The following is a 23,527-nucleotide window of genomic DNA, read 5'->3' as shown; positions in this document are numbered from 1 at the left end:
CTGAGCTGCTGCTGCCATTGTTGTTATCATTATTATCATATTCCTACCCAATATTAATAGCACAGGAACTGTACCTTTCTATCAAGAGATTAAAATATAATTGGGTAAACAAGATACAGAACAAGAAACAATTTGTGAGTATAGAGATGGGAACTTTGAATTCTTTGGTATACTGAATTCCCAGATGAGTAAACTCATTGTATGAATTCAAGTTGACACCTTCTCTGTGACCTATCTTTGCAGAGAGCTGCCTAGGTTACTAAGACTTCTGACGACTTGCCTAGGGTCACAGAGTTGGTTGTATGTGTTAAAGAGAACAAATAAGCCCAGGTCTAACTGGTTTCGAGGATAGCTTTCTACCCACCAGACTATGCTTCTGCTTAATAATCTCACATTTCTAGAGCAATTTAAGTTTCACAAAATAGCCCTGGGAGTTAGGGAGGGAAGTATTGGAAATAGGGACTGGACCTAATATGTCACAGACAAGTATTAACATTGTCATTTTAAAGATAAGGAAACTGAGACTTTGAAAAGTTAGTTCACTTGCCCAAGTGTCAGAGTCAGGATTCAACCAAGATCCCACTTCATTGCATTTTACTCCTTTCCTTTGTCCCTCTCTCCCTCTGTGTCTCTCTTCTTAAATCCTCTGACTCTCTTGCCCCTCACATGTATATTATATATTTAAACTACATCACATAATCACATAGCAAAGGGTTAAAATACATGATGGAGACAATCAGAGGCCAGAACATTATATAATTCTTTATTAGTTGTGTGCTACAGGCAATAATAGGCATCTAGGTGGCACCATAGTGCATAGAGCACTGGGCCTGAAGTTAAGATTATTATTATTATTATTCCTGAGTTCAAATCTGGTCTCAGACACTTGCCAGCTCTATGACCCTGGGCAAGTCACTTAACCCTGTTAGCCTCAGAGTAGAAACACAATTTATAGCAACAAATAAATAAGGTGAAGAACCTTGTATTTGAGAATTTTCTTCATCTATAAAATGAGCTAGAGAAGGAGATGACAAACCACTCCAGTATCTTTGCCAAGGAAACTGAAAATGGAATCAGGAAGAGTCAGACATGATTAAAACAAGTGAACACACAGGTAAAACATACGGAAAAGGGTCACATTGGTGTGGTTAAGCTATCATAGAGGACCTGGAACCTCAGCAGAGATTAGAAAGGATAGGTAGAAAGATAGATAGGTAGATGAAATAAGTGAAAAATAGAAGAAAGGTCAGCATGAATGAGTGTAAGGAAGGCAATAGTGAGCACAATACGAGTGTACTGAGGTGGTTGGAGTATATTATTAGGAACACCTGCCTGACTATATATAGAAATTCAACTTGGAAGCAGAAGGAGAATGGGACTCAAGAGACCCAGATTTCCATATGCATGAAGAGAAGCTCTGTTTTCAGGAATAAGGAGGCTACAGTTCTTCCATCCTTTGCTCTGGGCCAACCTCATCTGGTCAGTTACGGGTGATGCAGGGAGGATATTGAAAAACTGGACAATATCTAGAGCAGAGCAGTCAGAATGGTGAAGGGCCTTGAGCTGATGCCATGTGGGGAGTGATTGAAGTAATCAGAATATGTTTAACCTGGAGAAGGGAGTCATGGTGGGGGAGGAGGAAGTGAAATGTGATGAAATGTCTTCAAGCATTTGAAGGACTACCATGGGAAATAGAAAAACAGTTAATTTTGTTGTGGTTGTTGTTCCAGAGGGTAGAACTAAAAGTGATGTTTGGCTCTTTCAAAAAGGAAGATTTAGGCTTGGCATAAAGAAAAACTGGAGCCCTAAAGTGAGATGAACTATGCTAACAAGTAATGGGTTTACCCTCACTAGAGTTCTTTTGGCAGAGGCTGAATCACCATTTGTTGGGTATATCTGCTAAGGATTACTTTTCACGTTTGGGTTAAACTAGATTGCTGCTAAGGTGCTTTCCAAATCAGAAATTCATCAATTCGCTAACAGTTCTATTTGATTCTATCCCTCTCTGAATCTCCTCTATGAAAGGAATTATTTGGACTAGGAGATCACTAAGAGTCTTTGATACTCTAAAAAAATTCACATGATATATTAGAATAGTGAAAACTTAGTTCAGACTGCTAGGGTGAGTATTCATTGAAAATACCAAAGTTAAGTGGAGGAATTTGGTCTTTCTGCACTAGCACAATAGAGAACCATTGGAGGTTCTTAGACTAAGAAGTGATGACAAAAATACAGTTATAGGAGGATTCTTCCACCTATACAGGATGAATCGAAGGTGGTAGAGGGAGAGACTAGTCACAGAGGAGAACTATTATGATGAGGGAGTTTTATATGCCCTTTTAGATCAGACAGTTAGAAAATGATGAAGAATAAACTAAATGACTAGGTAGAGTGGCCCTGAATTGATGCAGCAGGGAAAGCCCATGTGCACTAAAGTCTTGTTTTCCTGAAAGATATTTGGGATATAAAGTTGGAACAGCCAAAGTCATTGCACATGCACTTTCTGGAAAGAGAAGGCTCCAGGTGGGAAGAGCTGGAAAGTCCCCTAGGGTGGCTGACTTTGAAACCAAGGCCCCTGAGGGTAAGGGGACAATTTACATCTGTATGTAACCACCTCCTCCTTCCACACACACAAAACCCACTCCCCAAAGCCAGCAGCATGGGTCTCAGACACTTCCTGCGGGAAAGTGAATACACATTTTAGCCTAGCTGAGTGCCCTTTTCCCTTCACAAAGACTGTTTGCCCACCTGAATCCTACAAGTTTCATCCATCCCATGACTTCTTGGGGGAGGAAGGACTGGCAGCTGCGCTCAAAGTAGAGCCAGGAAGCATCTTGGGGTCACCCCAGGATGTATCTGCATCACAAGGAAGACATTATTTCCTCAATGAGGAAGGCTGTGTTTGTCTGAAACCCCAGGGAGCTGATGAAGTGTTAATGTGTAGATTTGCAGTACCATTGGTCTTCCCTGTAAAAATGCCTTGGGTTGTGAGAACAGAGTTGCTGTGGGTGATCCAGGGCAGTAGTTGGCTAGGTAAACACAGATTGAACACAAGTCCTAGTATAACGGCCAGGAATCGATGCTAGAAAGGGAACTGGCTAATTTGTCATGCTGGTTACTTGTAAACAGAACAAATGAGAGTTCTGCTTACAGAGCAGCATCAAGAAAGCAGTTCATGGACAGGCAAACTACCATCTCCGTTAGAAACAATGTCGTCTTCCAAGGAGACCTAAAAGCTACCTGTTACAACAGTAAAGTGGGCTGTTTCAGAGCATCACTGGGGGTTATAGCATCTGCTTTTCATTCTGGTTCCACAACTTAATGCTGATTGGTGAGGAGATGAGGTAAGATTTGCTGTAGTCAGTATGGGTCAGAGAACCACCAATAAAACACAGGGAAATGAGTAGTCTATGCTAGTATAGAAAGGAATAGGATCAAACAGGAAAAGAAAAGTCAGTTGTCATTGACTTTAAATAGGAAACTAGATAAACTCAGAGGGTCTAAGTGAGGTACACAGATTTTAGATTGAGAAAAGCCTTTTAAACATAATTCTTTCTATCGTGAAGCAATGGACAGTTGTCAAAAGGAAGCTTTCAAAAGTCGTAAAGCTTAACAGTTTAATGACCTGCTGCTGGTACTGAAGAAGAAAAGAAGCAATCAGTTACAGATGATGGGTGAGTTACCACCCACATAGAAACTGAAAAGGCTGTCTCTAATCTATTCCTTGGTAGTTTCCTAATTGCAATCATTAGACCTGTGAGCTGATAATAATAATAATAATAATAATAAATAATAGCCTGCATTTTCTCATGCTTTGAGGGTTGTAAAACTCTTTATGTAGATTATCTCACTTGATCTGCATAGCATATGTTCTACAGGGTTTTTTTTATTATCATTTTACACATGAGCAAACAGGATCCTCTTTACATTAGCTTAAGTGAACAGAGATCATGTAATTCAACCACCTCATTTTTTTTCCATTGTAATGGGAGCTAGAGTTCAGGTAGCACTTAGTTAAAACACAAAACACCCACTTACTACATGTATGACCTTAGTCAAGTCACTTTCCCTCTCTGTGTTTTAGTTTCCTCATCTGTGAAATGAAGGGGCTTAAACTAGCTTGCCTCTTAGGGCCCTTCCAGCACTACATCTGTGATCCTATAAATGTATAATGTCACTGAGAGAAATTACTAATTGAACTGAGGATGAGAGATGTGAAATTCATCCCCCAGCTAGGGACAGAAATGAGAAGGAAATCTGGGATGGGAACCTCAAAAGTCAATTGGTTAGTCAATAAACATTTATTAAGTGTCTACTATGTGCCAGGCATTGTGCTAAGAGCTAGAAATACAAAGAAAGACAAAAGACAGTCCCAGCCCTCAAGGAGCTTAAAGTCTAAAATGTGAAGGAGTTTTGGGATTATCTAGGCTAATCCCCTCATTCTACAAGTGAGGAAACTGAGGCTCACAATGCAGTAAATAATCTGCAAAAGGTTACACAACCAGTTTTTATTGATTTAGAATTTGCAGAAGCCAACCCATTTACTTATTTTCAGAGGTGAGGCTAAAACGTAGTTTCCTTACTCCAAGTTCAGTGCTCATTTTTATTAGGCCAAGAGGCCTCAGTTTACAAGTACATTAGGTTGCTTTATGTTCATCCTTAACGAGCTTTTACCAAAGTTCTTTTCATATTTTGAGGTACTCTTCTGAAGGTCCCTCCCTGATAAGTGGGATGAAGGGGATGAGAGTGGAAAGGACTGTATCATATCAACTTTTTAGAAAATTCACTACAACTCAGCAAAGATTTTATTAAGCGTTTATTTCATGAGAGATCCTGGGCTAGTTCTGAGTACACTAAGAAGAAAAAATGAAACAGTCCTTGCTCTTGATCAGTTCAGGGAAATAAAACATGATCAGAGAGAAATAAATACAAGGTAATTTGAGGAGTAATAGGTTGCTCACAACCCAGGGGTGGGGAAGCAGGGGTGGAGTAAGAAGTAAAGGGAGTTTAAGAGAGGAAGTGGCCCAGGGGATCAGTACTGACTTCAGAGAGGCAGGCCTGGGTTCTAGTCTTGCCTCTGATACATGCTAGGTTTATGATCCTGGGCAATTCACTCAGTGTTTTAAGCACTATCTAAAATTCTAACTCACAGAGAAGTAACTGACCTTCACTAGTTGAGGAAGTTCCTGACCCAATAAAATTACAGGTATAATCCTTTTCCCCTCTCAAGGGCCTGGCATATAGTAGGCACTTAATTGCTGCTTGTTGATTGGTTAATAATTATAACTGTGTTTTAAGTAGATTACCCTGGCAGTGATATAGAGGATGGATTGGAGGGAAGAAAAATCACCTCTGAGGAAGGGAGAAGGGTTAAATTATTACAAGAGATCAACCAAGAATTAGTGAAGTAGGATATTATAGTAAGAATGATAATTCATGTTTATATTGTACTTTAAGGTTTACAAAGTCCTTCCTAACAACCTTGTGAGGTGTCAGGCACATATTAATACCAATGGAAATGGAAGGCCTAGAATGATGAAGCAAGTATTGAGGAGGTAAAATCAATAGGACTTGGTGACTAAACTTCTTTCTTGAAGGTTATCGATGAACTATTAATTACAAAATCTGACAGCCTTTTCTCAATACTCATCCCTCTTGACCTATTTGTAGCATTTACCACTGTTTACCACTTATTCCTCACAGAGATTCTCTCCCCTGAGCTTCAGTTGTATATCATTGATTGCCTTGTGGACATTTCAAACTGAATGTCTTAAGGATTTCAAACTAAACACATCCAAAACTGAACTAATTATCACTCTCCTCTTATGCCACTCCTCTTTTAACCTTCCCTGTTTCTCTTGAAGGAATTATCCTTCCATCCTTCCAAGTGTCACAGGTTTATAACCATAGCTTTATCTTCTTTTCCTCCTCCTTTCACTCCCCACATATCCAACCAAGCACCAAATCCTGGCATTTTTACCTTCATAATAACTCTTATATCTGACTCCTCTCCACTCAAATGTCTCCAGCCTTAGTTCAGGCCCTCATATCCTCTCTCTCATATTATTTAAATTGCTTCCTTACTGGTCACTCTATCTCAAGTTTCTCACCATCCTAGTCCATCCTGTACTCTGCTGCCCAAAAGTAATTTTACTCAAGCACAGATTTAACCATGTGATTTCCTTATTAGATTCCAATGGCTTCCTGTTGTCAATAGGGCAAAATATTAAATCCTCTCTTTAGCTTTGGAAGCCCTACACAACCTGGTCTTCACTAATGTTTCCAGACCTTTATTAGACATCACTCCCCTCCCACACTCCAAGATCCAGCCAGACTGGTCTTTCTGTATTTCACACATAAAATTCCATATTTCATCTTCATACTTTTGCACAGACCATTCTTCAAGCCTGGAATGCACTACCTCTTTATCCTCTTTATCTCTTTCCCTGAAGGATCCTCTCTTCCCTTAAGACATGCTCAAGCACCATGTTCTGCATGAAGCCTTTCCTGATCCCCTTCAACTGCTATTGCCTTCTTTCCCAAAATAGCTTGTATGTAATTAATTTATATATTGCATTTATTCACTTTATAATTATGCTGTATGTATTTATATATCTGCTTTTGTCTCCCTTATTAGTATGTTAGTTCTTTGTAAGTAAGGATTGTTTCATTCTTTGTACTTAGGTCCCCAGTACCTAGAACAGCACCTGGAAGTCCTTCATTCAATCCATTAACAAACATTCATTATGCCCTTACTATATGCCAGGTGCCAGGAATAAAAAGAAAGGCAAAAATAGCCTCTACCCTCTAGAAGCATACAATGTAATGTGAGACATTGTGTAAATAACTAGATATACACAGGAAATAAAAAGTAATCTGAGAGGGGAAGACATTAGGAGCTTGAGGAAGGGGGGAAATCAAAAAAGGTATACTTGCTGATTTATTGATTTTTATGATATGGTTCTTTTCTGGTTCTCATTCTCTTAGTGTTTTTCAGCATTCTTCCTCACTCTCTTTTGCTTAATCATTTTCTATAACCCACCACCCTAAAATAGCTGTCCTGTGAGACTCCTAAGCTGTCTTCATTCTTTATGCTGCCTCTTAGTGATCTTAGCAGCTCCAATGGGTTCGATTCACTCTGTGTAGAAAGGATAGGAAGAAAGAAAGAAAGGAAGGAAGAAGGAAAGAAAGAAAGAGGAAAGAAAGAAAGAGAAAGAAAGATATCTATAGAGAGACAGACTGACAGATAGATAGATAGATAGATAGATAGATAGATAGATAGATAGACAGATAATCTCAAGCACTACCATCCTTCCAGTCATTTGGGCTTCTTACTTCTGTGTCACCCTCAATGCTCTTGTAACTGCTAATTCTTGTCTACCTCATGTGAGATTTTGTAATCTGTCAAATCTCTCCAACCCACTCCCCCACACACATTATCCCCATTCTGGTATAAACTTCATTGCCTCCTGCCTCAACTCTTGCAACAGCTTCCTAATAGGGCTCCCAGTTTTCAGTCGATAATCCTCTGCAATCTATCCTCCATGCAGCTGCTAAAATAACCTTCCTGAAGCACAGGTATAACCATATCGACCCCAAGGTCAAGGACCTCCAGGGGCTCTCTGTTATCTCTGGGATAAAATGTAAACTTTTCTGTTAGGCATTTAAATCTCTTCACAGTTCTGCTCCCTCCTATGTTTGCATGCTTACTTTACATTACTCCCCTTTATGCACTGAAGTACAATGACCTAAATGACATTCCCCAAACTCAGCACTCCATCTCATTGCCATGTGCCTTTGCACAGATGATCCCCTTGTCCCTGGAATGCACTCTTTTCCCACCTCCTCACCTTAGAAATCCTAGCTTTTTTCAAGGATCAATTCATGTGCCACCTCTAGATCCATTAACTATCACTGATCTCTCCCTTCTCAAATTGTTATACATATATTTATCGAATCACGTTATATCCCCTCAATAGAATGCAAGCTTCTTGAGAGTGGAGAATGTATCTTTTTTTAATCTCCATACCTAGCACAGCACCTTACACATAACAGGCACTTAAGAAAAATGTGTTCAGGATGTGAAGAGTACCAAAGTGTCAAAAGTAAGCCTGAGATTGTGAAGACAGTGAAGCCATTAATAGACCCAAGAAACCAAAAAGAAGACCAGATTTAAAGAAAAGATTGATGGGGAGTCTAGGCATATGATGACTATGAGGTGCTGACAGTCAACTCAGATCAGAAGTCCCAATAAGGAGTGATAAAAACACAGCTTGGGCTTGGGGGAGAGATCAAATTACAGGTTAATTGATTTAGACCTGGACACAAACCCAGAGGTCATCTAGTTGACGCACCCCACTCCACAAGCAGGAAAGCTAAAGCTCAGCAATGCCAAGTGAATTACCCAAGATCATACATTTATCACAGAATTTCAGAATCTCAGAGTTGGAAGAGATTTCAAAGATCATCTCTCCCAGTACAGACATGAAGAACTATGGCCTCAGTAGCATACCCAATAATCATCTAGCCCTTCCTTGAAGACCTGAAGGGAGAGAGAGGTGCTTCCACCATTGGACAGCTCCAACTGTCAAGTTGTTTTTAGACTTTCCTTATACCTAAATCTGACTCTTTGCAGCTTTCACTCATTGTTCCTCTTCTGCCTTCTGGCCACAACAACAACAACAATAAATCTAAGTCCTATGCTTTTCTGCCTTGAATCTACATTGAAACTGCCAACAACCCAAACAACATCAATTGGTTGAAATGTTGATGGATCGGTTTATGTATACCTGGAGTTATAGGAATAGGACACTTAATGTCCTAAATGATTCCATGGCTTGACTGATTCATTTATTCATTCATTCATTCATTCATCAAATATGTTTTAGCATTATACTATGTGTGGTATATTGGGCTGGGTCTGTGGGAGACATAAGTATAAATGAAATGCAGTTCTAATTCCAAAGAGCTTAGTGTACTAAGTCATATATACAGACAAGAGCAGTAAAATTAGTGAAATATAATTATATGTATGTAAATAAATCAAATGTAATTAGCAAAAATTAGAATATAATAGTATAACAATTTTATGAGCTATGAGATCAGATAAAGAAAAAAATCTATTTCAGTGGAGAGATAGGAATTTTAATTCACCATTAATTTATTACCTTTGATTTGTACTACATACATATATATGTATGTATATATAGATATACACATATCATATATCTAGATTTAGATGGATGTAGATAGATATATAGTAGGTACAATATTGCTGTGTTTTGGGTTTTACCCATTCTCTCCTCCCATTAGAATTAGAAGACCTAGAAGATTTTTGCCTTTCTTTATATCCTCAGAATTTAGCACAAAGCCTGGTACATAGTAAGTGATTAATAAATATTTATTGACTTAGTGCATACTCTGTGCAAATTATATTACCTGCAAGTGCTGAGATTATAAAGACAAAAAAAAAGTCCCTGACCCCAAGCCAGTCACAATCTGCTGGGGTGAGGGATGGAACAGGAGCAAAGATAAGCATAATCAAGGGTGGGGAGAAAAGAGGGCAAAGAGATAAGAGACAGATTTCTAGAACTATTTGGAAAAAGCAAAAGCACTTTTAGCCAAGGATATCAAAAAAGATTTCATTGAGGAAATGTCCCCAAAGCAGATAACTTATCTAAAAGATAGATATGAGGGAGGGTATTACAGGCACCATGAGCAGCTTGTGAAAATGCACAGAGATGGCAAGGTGCAGTCTGTGAACAGCATGAAGTAGGAAAGGGGAAAAGAGAAAGTAATGAAATATCTCTTAATGGATAGAGAAGATATCAACAGAAAAATAGGGAATAGGAAAGAGGAAATTCTAGACATGGAAACAACATGACAAAAGATGCAGAGGTAGAAAGTGTATTGTTCAAAGGACAATAATTAATGCAATTTAGTTGGATTGTAGAGTACATGAGGGGAATAGATGGTAAAACAAAGCTGGAAAGTTATATAAAGTCAGATATTTTGAGATCTGAATACCTAGTAAGAAGATTGTTAGGCAGAGGGGATGCACAAAAATGTTTTTGGACCAGTGGATTAATGAGGTGATGCCTATGAACCAGATAAATCACTCTTACAATAAGTGTAGGGTGAATTGAAAGAAAGAATACACTGAAGGTAGAGAGACTCGTTAGGAGGTATCTCCATTTGAAAACTCTTATTTATGTTTCTGATATCCAAGGTAATGAGTTATTTTGCCTTTGAATCCAAAAGTGTTTATTAGGAACCCAAGAGAGTATGTATGAATTTGTTTATGTGATATATGTGTATATATATGCACACACACATACATATACATAAGTGAGTATTATATATATTATATAATGTGTATTCTATATATACATATATACATATTCACAATACATATATACACACATATATAAGCATATATATGTGCATATATATACACACATTCATTGGTGGGGGTGGGGGATAAGTGGGGAATGGGGATGGGTAGATGCTGACTTATGGATGCTATAGGGCCAGTCATTATATGAAAACTCAGAAATGCTGGACAAGGAAGGAAGGAAGGAAAGAAGGAAGGAAAGAAAGAGAAAAAAAGAAAGAAGCATTTATTAATTACCTACTGTGTGTCAGGTGCTATGCTAAATTTTCAAACATCACCTCATTTGATCCTCACAACAACCCTGGAAGTTAAGTGCTATCATTATCATCCCCATTTTAGAAACTGAGGCAAAAGGATATTAAGTCCAGGGTCACACAGCTACTAAGTGTCTGAGCCTGGCTTTGAACTCAGGTCTTCCTGACTCCAGGCCCCTCTATTTACTATCCCACCTATCCACTTTCTGTGACCATACCATTCTGGTATCCCTCTCATATTGCTACTGCATCTCATCACTGCCTGTTGCTTACTCTTTTTTTTACTCCTCCACTTAGCCAATAGTTCCAGTGCTCTAAGCACGGGTGGCAGAAAGGTCACTCCATATATATATGATATATGTATGACACTCATGTTATTAGAAAACTAGCAAGACAGAGCAGACTATCCTAATGCAAGGAGAATATAACTCACATGTCATTGAAAAGCCACAGACCTTTCAAAGTTTATCTGGGTTTTCAACATATACTGCCCAAGTGATATTGTCAGATATGTGCTCTCACATCCTGCCCAGGAGTCCCTTGGACAGGATGTGTTGGTAAACAAAATGTACTCTTACCACTCAGTTCAACCAAGTGCCCTTGAAGAGTTTGGCCTTTGTTTCCTTGATTAGATTGAGAGTCCTTGGTGACCGCCTTGCCTCAGAGGAGGGCCTAGTTTATACATGAGTTTGAGTGACATGTTTGGGACATCAGAGGCTTTTAGACTGCATGGGTTTAAGTCTCCTCTTTGTGATGATTTTAGGTCATGTGGGTGAGTTGCATGTGTGACTCACCCTTGACCCTGAAAAAGATATAAAACCAGGGGTTGGCTTTCTCTTTTTTGGAGCTCTTACCCACAGCAGTGGTGGCACGCGTGACACTGGACCAGCCCTTATTATGAGCTCCCGGGCTGAACTTAGAAGTTGGTAACTATGAATTGTGTTTGGTCTGCCTGTCAATGTTTGTAATTTGTTTGTAATTTGCTCTGAAGTTCAGGGTGCTGGCTTTTTCCCCTGAACTAAGTGAATGATGTCTGTATACTGAATTAAAGTAAGCTTATTAACCCCTTATCATTGCTTTCCTTAGTAAAACAGATCAAAAGAATCTGGACTTTGGCAGCGTTCTTGTTATTGGGCTTGTGTTGGTCTTTCACCCCCACAACAGCTGCTAGCCAGATTGTTGAAACACAGGACTCAGCTAGGATTTCTGTGTAGCCATTGTTCACCTGTCTGCCTGTCCCAGGTTGTATAGTCAGATTGGAATTAATTGGGATTCAAAGATAGGCATCACTCAGGTCAGTGACCCCTTGCTGAATATTTTCACAGAACTCTCATAGAACCATGATCTTATATTATGGTCTTTATAGAGACTGAGGTAACACCCAATTGATTCATTCAAATGTTGTATTTTACCTTTTGAAGTGGCTGAATGAACTCCCACACAGAGACTCAGGGGCAAACGTGGTGGAAAGAGGGGGGAGACTATCAGAGTGACATTACTATATTGTCCAAATTAAATAGTTGAATGTAACAGACTCAAATGCAACAGTGGAATGTATGTTGTTAGCATAAGAATAAATGTCACAAAATAATTTAGTTTATCTCTGAATATGGTTGGCTACTTTAGTATAGTAGTCTAGGTAAATGGTCATACATCCACCTCCCACTCTACATCGCCCTCTCTTTTCTCTCCAACAATACATCTTCCCTACCTATTTTCTTCTATTTGTTTCCCTTTCCTTTCTTTTCTCCTCCCTTGCCTTTATCTTAGCCCCACTTAACACTGAAAATGCCACTCTGGGTTAGAGAGACTGTTGACCCTGGCACTAAAATGAGCACAGCTAGGCATGTCCAGGGTATTCTGCGGAAAAACCAACCAGAAGAAGGATGAGAGGTCTAAATGTTAGGAAGAGTGGGTTTTTTTTGGTTTGTTTCTTTTTGTTTTCCTGACATAAACCACAAATTTTCTTCTTTGCAACTTCTCCCCTTTATTCCTCATTCTACCTTCTGGGGACAAGCAGAACATTCCTCCTCCATGGGAAAGCCTGTCAGATACTTGAAGGTAGTTATCATGTCCCCCTGAGTCTTCTCTTCTTCAGACTCAACATCTCTGATTCCTTCCACTAATCCTCTTATGTAAGATTCATGTCCCTTCACTATAATGGTTCTCTCCTTCTGGTCACCCTCCTCTTTTTCAAAGTTCTGCTCAACTTCTAGTATGTAGAGGGAATGCAATATTCTTTTTTTTATAACTTTGCATTGAATTAATTTATACACTAGTCCAGTTGTGGAGAAGAATTATGACCAATGGAATGAATCATGAGAAAGAAGAAACAGAACCAAAAAAAAAAAAACAAAACCCAAAAACAAAAACAAAAGAGAAGAAAAAAAGGCTGGCATGAAGTGTGCCTCAATCTGCATTCAAACTTCCTAGTTCTTTCTCTGGATGTAGATAGCATTCTCCATCGTGAGTCCCTTGGAGTTGTCCTTGCACCTTGTGTTGCTGAGAAGAGCAAAGTCTCTCAGGGTTGGTCTTCACGGAATCCATATATCTGTGGTTGTGTGCAATGTTCTCCTGGCTCTGCTTCGCTCACTCAGCAGTGAATGCAATATTCTTGATGAGGTCTAAAGTAGATATTTAATAAATGATTGTTGACATATTGATTAATTGATTGTACAAATGACTCTATCTTCTCCCTGCCCTTGGAAGCTGCATCTTTCTTAATACAAGCCAAAATTGCATTATCTTTTTTTTGACAATATTGGGCTTACAATTCTCTAAAACCCTTAGAGATTTTTCAGAAGACCACTGTCTATCCATGCCTCCCTTACCTTTTGATTTGTGAAGCTGTTTTTTTTTGTGCTCAAGTGCAATATATTTCATTTATCCCTTTCGGATTTTGTCTTATCAGATGTAGCCTAAGGTTCTAGGCTGTAAGTATCTATTTTTACAATTCTGATTTCTAACATTCAGCTTTGGGTCAACTACAAATTTGATGAGCTTACCATCTCTGCTTTTATCCCCTTAGTGACTAAAATGTTAAATGGCTCAGAGCTAACAACCAATCCTTGGGTACTTCACTGAACACCTCTTACCACATTGACATAAAACCATTAACAGCTGCTCCTTGCATCTGTCCATCTAATCAGTTCTGAATATAATTGTATTGTTATCTAGTCTTCATCTCTCTATGGTCTCTACAAAAATAGCATGAGATGGTTTATTTTTAAAAAAATTATTTGCTAAAATATAGTCAACCTACTTCCACAGCATTCCAGTAATCTACTAGTTCAGAAATCCTGTCAAAATTGGAAATTAATCTAGTCTGGTGGTTATTGACATGACCTTTCTTGATGAAGCCTTACGGTCTGTCTGTAATCACAACTTCCCTTTCTAGAGGTTCACCAACCATCTCTTTTATTAGCCAGCCCCACCCCCAGCCCCAGAACTTTCCCAGGAATCAAACTCAGGCTCATTGGCCCATACATTGAAGATGCTATTGTCTTCTTCTTGTTTTGAAAATCAAGACTTTTGTCCCTCTCCAATTGTAATACTGCCCTGTTCTTCATGAGCTTACAAATATTACCTGCAGTGGCTTTTAAATCATATCTGCAAGTTCTTTTAAATCTCTAGGATATACTTTATCTGGACCAGATGCTTTGAAATTCATCAAAGGAAACTAGTTGTTCTATTAATATATATTATTTAATATAATATATATAATATATTAAACTATTTTATTAGGTAAAGAGTATGTGTGTGTATATGTATATATGCACACATACATTAAAAACTACATGTATGTATGTATATGTATACATGAACAATGCATCATTTTTAATAATGTAGTCACTTTGCACTTCCCAGGACTCTTGAAATCTCATATACATTGTGACCCTGATATCATTGGAGCTTCCTCTCCAACAAGGAAATGCCTAAAAACCACTGTACACCCATGGTCAACCCCGGAGAATGATTGCTGGAGTATGTCTTTTATACAATAAACAATACTAGTCAGTTGATCACAACTCTGAATAATAGCCCAATAGAAACCGATCATACTATCATAAGTGAATATCAATTAACCAGTTGACACACAGTCTTACATCTGGGCTGTGCAAGTAGTTCCAGAGATACAAAGAGGGACAAAAGATATAATAATTCAAAGCCTTGGCAAAGCACCCATATGTCAAATAGAATGAGTCATAATGAGATCATCCTAGAACAGTGTAGAAAGATCTGGGAAAACCAAAATAGGGTTCCTTAGTAAACTTATGTAATAAAAGCAAGAAAATCACCTGGGAAGACAGGCTACTTGAGTGCTTTTATGCCCTTGTTTGAGCATTGTCTCTCCCTAGTCAATGTAGGAGGCAACACTGCCTTCAAATTTCTGTTTTCTCATTGCTGCTCTCTTTACTACATTTGCTTAAATATGTCTGCCTCAGAGGAAGAATTTCTAATAAGAATTAAGCTGTCTCTTAATAACACTTGTTGGTTTCTGATTACCTCTAATCAAGGAAAATGCAATTCTTTGTACCACACTGTCATGGCCTAACCTATTCGATGCCACAAATGGGTAGAAATTTCTTCATGTGAAGAATAACGATACCTGAAAGCCCATTTAATCCTAGACCCTATATGATATCAAGAAAATCTTCCTGGCAATTAGAGCTATCCAAAAGTGAAGTTGATTACCTTAGAAGGTGGCAGGTTCCCCCTCCATGGAGGTCTTCAAGCTGGGGTTAGATGACCATGTGTCAAGGATGTTATAGTAGGGATTTAGAAGTTCTTAACCATTTTGTGTCTCCTGGATCCTTTCAGAAGTCTAGTGAAGCCTATGGATCACTTCTCAAAATAATGTTTTTAAATGCAGAAAATAAAATATATAGAATTAAGAAGGAAACCAATTATATTGAAATACAGTTATCATTTTTTTTTCTAAGAAGGGTTAACAGGTCCCAGGTAAAGAACCTTTAATTATGATGGGAATAGATGTCTTCTCCAATTCTCAAATGCTTTGATTCTGTCACCTCAGAAATTGACAAGAAGGGCCAAAACTGGCAATAGAGAAGAAAGTTCTCTGGACTACTAATTGTCAGTAAAGGTTGCATCTGTCCGGTCCTATTTTGGTTCCTATACCACTTGCGATAAAATTTACTCAGTTTGCTATGTCCTCCTGGTCACTTGAGTCTAAATAGAAGTAGATAAGTAATGCCAAAGGCAATGATATATTATCATACTTGGTATTGCATGAAAACATCTCAAAAGACTAAAAGGAACACAAAGGTGACTGGTTTGCATAAGGTAAACCAGCTCACAAAAATGCAGGTAATTAAACAGGAAAATGCAAATCTATTGCTTAATGACTTCTGGACCTTCATTCAACCAGTTCAAGAGGATTCAAACTCATTGAATAAGGCCTTGCCTTTGCCTGTCAACTGGAGTTGGGGGAGGGGAACAGTGAGGGAGAGAGTTACTAACAAGAGATACCCAATACTGTGGAGAATGCAAGGGTAAACTAGGCCCTCCAACAACTAGCCCCTAACCAAAAAGGGAAGTATGGTGGGTAAAACAGCCCCTTACTCCCTTAGTTATAGCCCATGTAGGCCCTCTTACCTAAACAAACATAAAACAATTGCATGCTTGGATGGTTGCTTTGACCTCTTTGTAGGTCTTGCTGACCTTTGATTAAGCCATGGTCCAAGTCCTAAATATTACAACACTTTAGCCATTTCCTCAGCACGCTCCTGTCAAATGCACCCCCATCATGATCCCTACACCTGAGCTAAGACATGATGGACAGGACAAAACTTGCAGTGAAATCAAATTTTACCTCCTTCTTCCCTCAGTTCACTTACTCTGCAGCTGCAACCCTGGGCTCCCATCCAGCTTCAAGCGATATAATTCCCCTTCCAGAATGTGGTGCTTCATTAAGAGGCCAGATAATCTCCATAATTTGTGACGATGACTCCATATATTCTTTCATCTTAAAACATTCTTTGTATGTGAATTTGAGCCCCAATTCCCACTTTTATACACTAATGACTCCAGACTATCTATAGTAGGTGACTCCCAGCAGAAACTGAAGCTACTTAAGAAAGCTTATAGGAAATGCTTATGGGAAGGCCACCAAGGATGCGTACAAATGGAAGGCTGAAAACCTAGGGAACCTGGTGTACCAGTAGGAAACTAGATCTCTCTGACCACATTGAAATTCCACATAGACCCAGACATAGTCCAGGTGTCAAATCCCTTAATCTACCAGCTGGAGTTGCTATCTGCACAGTAGATTTGCCAAGTTTCTCACTGATTTCTTTTGGTCTCCTAGACCATACCCATATAAAATTTGGTCTCCAATCCATCCTAGTTTTCATAATCCCTCAAAGCTCATAGATAAGGAATAGCTGGATTTCCAGAAGCACCAGGGATGTCTCCAGGTGTTGTGGAGTGGGAAGGTTATAGCCTGGAGGAGAGAACCTGGGAACCAGGTGTTACTACTCTGTTTCAATTGCTCAAGGTCTTCCATCACTACCATCCTATCACCATTAATCCACAAGGTTTGGAAAGCACATATGAGGTAAGTATGCTGTCTGAAAGTAAACTGTTATCTTTCCTGAGATAGTTGCCCTTCACTCAATAAGTAATAGAGCTAGCTTGATTAGCTCTATTTCAACACCATCAGTTAGTTATTCCTTAAAAAGGCCACAAATTCTTGAATTGTTAGGACTTTTCCTTTGGTCTGTCTTGTGTCATGTATGGACGATTCTTTCTTTGACCCTGTTTTTCCTGCTGCTCTCCCCATCCTTTGCTTCTCTTGTTGCTTTCCCATTTGCCAACACACTACATTATAAGGACATACTCTTTGTCTCTGATGCTTTTTGTATTCTGTCATAATAACCTAGCGCTGATTGTTTCATTTGCCTTTGTACCCTTCAGACTCTTTATTGACAAATATTATTCCCTTCCATGCACTCTATGTTACATCCAAACTGCCCTATTTGATGGTCCCTGAACTAGATATTTCATCTCTCTCCTTCACACAAGCTGCATACCATCATTAGAATGTACTCTTTCCTCATCCCTGCCTCTTAGACTCCCTATCTTTCTTTAAGGCTTAACTCCTGTAACACGTCGTAGAGAAAGTAATTTTTAATTCCTCTATTGTCAGTGCTCTCACTCTCTTCAAATTATCTCATATAAACACACCAATGAAAAAGCATTTATTGAGTATTTCCTGTGTGCCAGGCATTGTGCTGGCACTCAGGAATGTTGGGAATGCAAAGAACTACTGTCTTGGCCTTTCTTGGTATTCCTCTGTGTTTAGCACAGTGCCTAGCACAAAGTAGGTGCTTAATAAAATATTGTTGATTGACAAGGAATATTTGGAGAGCATCTGGAGGACAATCAAGATGGTGAAGGGCCTTGAGTTCACATCTTATAAGAATTGGTTAAGGGATGTAGGAATATTCAGCCCAGAGAAAAGAAAACTTAAATGGAATATGACCTCGGTCTTCAAGTATTTCAAGGGTTTTTACCTAGAAGAGGGATGATCATTGTTTTGCTTGAGACCAAAGGACACAAGTAGGAGCAATGGTTAGAAGTTAATGTCAGGGAGAAAAGAAAATCTTAACAATTAGAGCTATCAAGGGAAATACTGGAGTCTATTGTTAAATAGAGCATTTATACATCAGAAATCAGTAAACAATAAGAATCAGGCCCTCTTTTTTAATTGTTTGGTTGTTTGTCTAGACTTAAGAATGTGGTGGAGAAAATGCTGATAATATAATACAATAAACATTTGTTAAGTTGTTAAGCACCTACAGTGTGTCAGGCTTGGTGCTAAGCCCTGGGATGCAAAGAAAGGCAAAAAACAATTCCTGCCCTCAAGGAGTGTTCTACCTAATAAGGATAGAATACACACAAGAGGAAGCTGAAAAGAGGGTGAAAGGAAAGAAAAAGTACTGCCTGCGGGTCATGTTCACAATGTGGTCTAATCCAATGTGTGTAGCTGGTAAGAATGCAGATCAAACTTAAAACTATGTTATGTTTACATTATTTTTCAGTGAGCTGGTTGTTATGCATTTAACAACACAGTGCTGGAGACATCCAAAAGTGAAATGGACTGCCTTGGTTCACTGGAAGTTTTCAAGTGAAGGGTGAACAAAAACTTTGGTGTATTGTAGAAAAGATTCTTTTCTAGATGTTAGATTAGATATCTATGGAGACACTTTTCTGTGTTTTTATGATTCTCTTTTTGTGTTCTCTTGTAGAGTATAAGCTTCTTGAGGACAGGCTTTTTCTTCTTTGTATCTCGTCTCTATCACAGAGCCTTCTACCTTTGGCCACTAGGCGGCAATGCTAGTCACTCTCCAATTTCTGCCCAATAGGAAGACTACAGACCTGGGAATTCCCCTGGAAATTATACCCAGACACTCTCTGCGAGGTGGGGGGCGGGGGGGGGAAGTATGGAGGAAATACAAAGTTTTCTATGCTTCCCAAAAAGTAGATGATCTGTCCTTCAGCTCTGTGGATTTAACTGATCATAAACCAAGTCAAAAGCGCTTACCTTTTGCAAACCAATTTGAACTTTTCCCTGAATTGTCTATTTTCTAAGCCCTAGTCTTGTGGACTTGGCAGAATAGAGTTCACCACAGTTAAGACAAAAGAGTAAGTTGTACTTCTTGGCATAAAATCAATCAAAAGCAAATAAACAATTCATAATAACAAGAAAATGATACACCATGAAATATTTAATGAGATATATATATATATATATATGTTTAGACAACCCATGTAATAATAATAGCTAACATTTATATGATACATTATGATTTGCAAGGCAGTTTATAAATACTATCTCATTTTATCCTCACAATAACCCTGGGAGGTAGGTTCTGTTACTTTCCTCGTTTTACAGATGAGGAAACTAAATCCAACAGAGCTGAAGTAACTTGTCTCAATTTACTCAGTTGGTAAGTATCTGAGGTCGGATTTGAGCTCAAGTCTTCCTAACTCCAGGCTCAGTGCTCTTACCACTGCACTTCCTAACATACATCTCTTATTTGGGCATGCATGTGTCTTACAAGTCTTTCAATATATACAAGCCCAAATTCTGAACCATTCTTGACCCCTTCTTATTATCTAGGCCTAGACCTAAGATACATTGTCTTCAGGTGGTCCGCTGGAAGACACCTCACTTCCCTGCACCATGAGGCCCACTCCTGGACTTGATGTATCAGGACAGCATAGTGCTCTCCTAGCTGTCTCCAAAAATTTAAGACTATTAGTGGAAATCGAATCTAAGATAACTCAAACCCTTTAGGAGGCCAAATTTGCATATGATGACATCTAAACCAAAATTTTGCTGTCCAAGTGAGATGCTGGCATCTATAACTGGGGATGAAAGCTTCATGTGAAGAGTTGTTTCCATCAATGGTCAGAGCTAACTGAAGACTTTCTGTGTGTGTAAACATACATTTATGGGAGAGAGGGAGAGAATACAAGAGAAAAAGAGAGAATGAGCAAGAGAGAGAGAGAGACCAACAGACAGACAGATAGACACAGAAAAACAGAGACAGACAGTGAGGGAGACAGAGAGAGTCAGAAAGAGACAGAGAGAGTCAGAAAGAGACAGAGAGAGACAGAGACAGAGAGAGAGAGAGAGAGAGAGAGACAGAGAGACACAGAGACAGAGAGACAGAGAGAGACAGAGAGACAGAGAGACAGAGACAGAGAAACAGAGAGAAAGAAAGACAGATATAATATCAGAGTAAGACAGAGACTATGGAAAGAAATAGAAAGAGAGAGATCAACAAAGACTAAGGAAAGAAAATAGAGAGTGAAGGAGGGAGAGACAGAAAAAGAAAAATAGTGGATAGAAAGGGGTGAGACAGAGAAACTGATACAGAGATAATCACAGAGAGACACAGAGAGAGAAAAAAAAGATAAATAAGGTAGAAACAGAGACACATGCAGAGAGAGACAAATTTGGACAGAGACAGACACAGAAAGTCTGCTTATCTCCAAAACCGAACCAGCACTTAGAACTATACAATAGATGCTCACGACCTTCAGATGATTGGCTTGGTTTATTGTAGCCACATGTAAGTAGTTTTTGTCTTCTTGATCTTCATTCTGAAAGACATTCTTTAAGTGTGAAGAGTTTTTATTTGAAGAAATTCTTACTCCTTAGGTAAGTGCTATTTGCCCTTGTGAATGGGGGTCAGTGGACAAGATGTACAGTCCTTAGCTCTAAAATAGCTGCTTACATTTTATTCAACCTTCTGGTACACAGTCCCAGCCCTGTGGCCTTTCAGATTCATTTGCAGGTAAACATGCTGTGACAGGCCGCAAACCTATAACCAACTGGAGTTGTCACAGCTGTGCCACAGAATGATACATCCAAACTCCAATCCCGCTTCGGAATGTTTGCTGTCACCACAGGCTGTGGGCAGCAAATATTTTCCATAGCTTACCAAGTAAAAGGTCTTATAGTGTATTTCACATAGATCAGTTACACTGGATTCTATAGCCACCTTGTTCAGAAATTTACGAGCCATCTCCCGGGAAGACGAAAGGAAAGACGGAAGCAAGACATGGCTGCATTTGGTGATGGGAAATTGAATTCTCTGAGTCCAGACTCAACTTCTTTCTAAAATTATGAAATTCTTGATGCCCGTAAAAATTCTTAAATCTTTTTTAAAACATTGGATGCATCTTGGAGAAAGAGCAGGCCATCACATTGGGCAGCAAATTATTAGGAGTATTGAAACATCTCGAGGCTGTTTATTGTGCTGGTGACTCGTGGGCTATGAAGGGGTGGCCATTTTCCAGTATGCGTCTCACTGTAAAAATCCCTGGAGCCAGAGCTGTTTTGGAGAGTGGTATTACAAGCAGGACTGCCCAGATGAAGGTTATTCTAGTAAAGTTCATAATTAGAAGATGAATTTACAGTAGCCTGTTGTCATCCTCACTTGTCTCTTCAGGACATTGGACAATCTGAATTCCCATTTGTACTTAGCGGTTTCAGAATTGGAGTCATAAGAAAACCACCAAGGGAGAAATCCCACTTGGCTTTCATCTCCTAGTCATAACTCTACCTTTTTCCTTAAGAATTTGGGAAGATAATTAGTAAAGGAAGAGACTTAGAATTCACCCCCTTGCGCTTGGTTCAGGAAGGCAACCTCTAGCTCTAGGGAAATGAAAACCTGCCATATCAGGAAAATGGCTTTCTCAGAAAGATCAATTTCATCAATGTATTTTGGTAAAACTTTCATGTAAGTAAATGTGCTTGGTGGATGGAGGGGAGCAGACCAGACAGCAGGGAAAAGATTCTTACATTGTAGACTGGAGAGTGAATCCATTTTATTACCTATCTCTCTGCCACTATGGCTTCTATCAATTCTCTGGATTTGTGGCAAAATTTCCTCCATTAGGTACTTTTCATATTAGAATTCATTAGAAGACAATGGTTTTTAAATGAAGTACCATGGGACCTATTCTAACCATATTGAAAAATTACACCAAACTTCCATCTGCCATGAGACCAGAATACTTTGTAAGCAGCTATTTTAGAGCTAAGGACTGTACATCTTGTCCACTGACCCCCATTCACAAGGGCAAATAGCACTTACCTAAGGAGTAAGAATTTCTTCAAATAAAAACTCTTCACACTTAAAGAATGTCTTTCAGAATGAAGAAGATCAAGAAGACAAAAACTACTTACATGTGGCTACAATAAACCAAGCCAATCATCTGAAGGTCGTGAGCATCTGTTGTATATTTCTAAGTGCTGGTTCGGTTTTGGAGATAAGCAGACTTTCTGTGTCTGTCTCTGTCCAAATTTGCCTCTCTCTGCATGTGTCTCTGTTTCTACCTTATTTATCTTTTTTTTCTCTCTCTGTGTCTCTCAGTGTTTATCTCTGTATCAGTTTCTCTGTCTCACCCCTTTCTATCCACTATTTCTCTTTTTCTGTCTCTCCCTCCTTCAGTCTCTATCTTCTTTCCTTAGTCTTTGTTGATCTCTCTCTTTCTATTTCTTTTTTCTTGTTAAGGGCATTCTTAAAATGAAACCAAACTCATTTTACCTTCACTCAATCAAACAACATGCATTTATTAAGTGCCAACTATGCATTAGACTCTATACTAGGCAATATGGTTACATAGACAAAGAATGAAACAATCTCTGTCAATGGAGGGAAAACAGACATGAACATGCACATAACAGATATGAAGAGTGAATAAAAACAAATGTGAAGAGTTTTGGAGGGAGAGCATTTGAGAAGATCAGAAAGTCTTCATGTAGATGATATTGCTTGAGTCTAATTTTGAGAGAAGGATTCTATGATACAGGAATGGAGTGCATTCCAAGCACAGGTTATAGCCAGTGCAAAGACACAAAGGAGAGAAAGAATGCCAGTTTGCAGGGATCATAGAACACAAGACAGGGAATAAAGTACAATGCACCAGAATGGTACACTGGGATAAGGTTTGAATGGGTTAAAAAGTTAAACAGAAGAGTTTATATTTTATCTAAAGGGCTATAAAAGCCACTGGAATTTCTCAAATAGTGAAGCAACGTGGTCAGATCTGTACTTAAGGAAAATCTCTTTGGTTGATTTGAAGGACTAGAATGGAATAGGCAGAGACTTGAAGCAGGGAGACTAATTAGGTACTCATTGCAATAATGCAGTGAAGTGATGAGAGCCTCAACCAAGGTAGTGGATGTTTGGGTAAAGAAAAGTATGAGATGTGGGGATGCTGAGGGAGTAAAATAGCAAAATTGTGAATGTCGGGATAAGAGGGAAGTTAAGAAAACCACCCGAGTTATGAATCTGAGAGACTGGAAGAATGATGGTGCCTTCAACTAAAATACAGAAAT

This window comes from Trichosurus vulpecula, chromosome 3 (genome assembly GCF_011100635.1).
Source record: "Trichosurus vulpecula isolate mTriVul1 chromosome 3, mTriVul1.pri, whole genome shotgun sequence".
NCBI lineage: Eukaryota > Metazoa > Chordata > Mammalia > Diprotodontia > Phalangeridae > Trichosurus > Trichosurus vulpecula.
This window is presented reverse-complemented; position numbering follows the sequence as displayed.